Consider the following 1,010-nt stretch of genomic DNA (forward strand, 5'->3'; position numbering starts at 1 on the left):
CTGGCTATTCTTGGTTGTTTGTGTTTCCATATGAATTCCTGTATTGTTTTTCCTAGGTCTGAGAAGAATGTTGCTGGTAATTTGATGGGTATTGCATAAATCTGTAGATTGTCTTAGGTGGGATGGACATCTTCACAATGTTGATTCTTCCAATTCATGAGCATGGGATATTTTTCCACTTTTTGATGTCACCTTTGATTTCTTGGAGTGGTGTTTTGTAGTTTTCATTGTAAAGGTCTTTCACATTTCTTGTTAGGAAGATGCCAAGGTATTTCATATTTTTTTTGTGTGTGGCTATTGTGAATGGAATTGTGCTTTTTTTTTTTTTTTGAGTTGGAGTCTCACTCTGTCACCCAGACTGGAGTGCAGTGGCCACTCCTGGCCACTGCAGCCTCGACCTGCTGGGCTCTGGTGATCCTTCTGCCTCAGCCTTCCAACTACAGGCGTGCGCTACCACGCCCAACTAATTTTTTTTATTTATTGTAGAGATGAGGTCTCGCCTGCCCAGGCGGGTCTCGAACCCACGGTCTCAGGTAATCCACTCACCTTGGCCTCCCAAAGGTGCGGGATTACAGGCTGAGCCACTGAGTTGTGCTTTTTATTTGGGTTTCTGTTTGTTTATTTTTGGTGTAGATAAATGCAATTGTCCTTTGCATATTTATTTTATATCCTGAAACTTTGCCAAAGGCCTGGAAAGCCATCAGTGTAAGGAGGTTTTTGACAGATTCTCTTGGGTTTTCAAGGTACACAATCATGTCATCTGCAAAGAGAGATAACTTGGCTTCCTCTTTTCCTATTTGGATACCACTGATTGCCTTCTCTTCTCTGATTTCTCGAGCCAGGACTTCCAATGCTATATTGAACAGGAGGGGTGAGAGTGGGCATCCTTGTCTTGTTCCAGGTTTCAAAAGAATGGTTCCAATTTTTGTCTGTTTAGGAGTATGCTGGCTGTGGGTTTCTCATAGATGGCTTTTACTATTTTGAGGTATGTTCCACATATGCCTAGATGT

Source organism: Carlito syrichta, unplaced genomic scaffold (assembly GCF_000164805.1).
Source record: "Carlito syrichta isolate Samal-C Ts95f unplaced genomic scaffold, Tarsius_syrichta-2.0.1 Scaffold316250, whole genome shotgun sequence".
Taxonomy (NCBI): domain Eukaryota; kingdom Metazoa; phylum Chordata; class Mammalia; order Primates; family Tarsiidae; genus Carlito; species Carlito syrichta.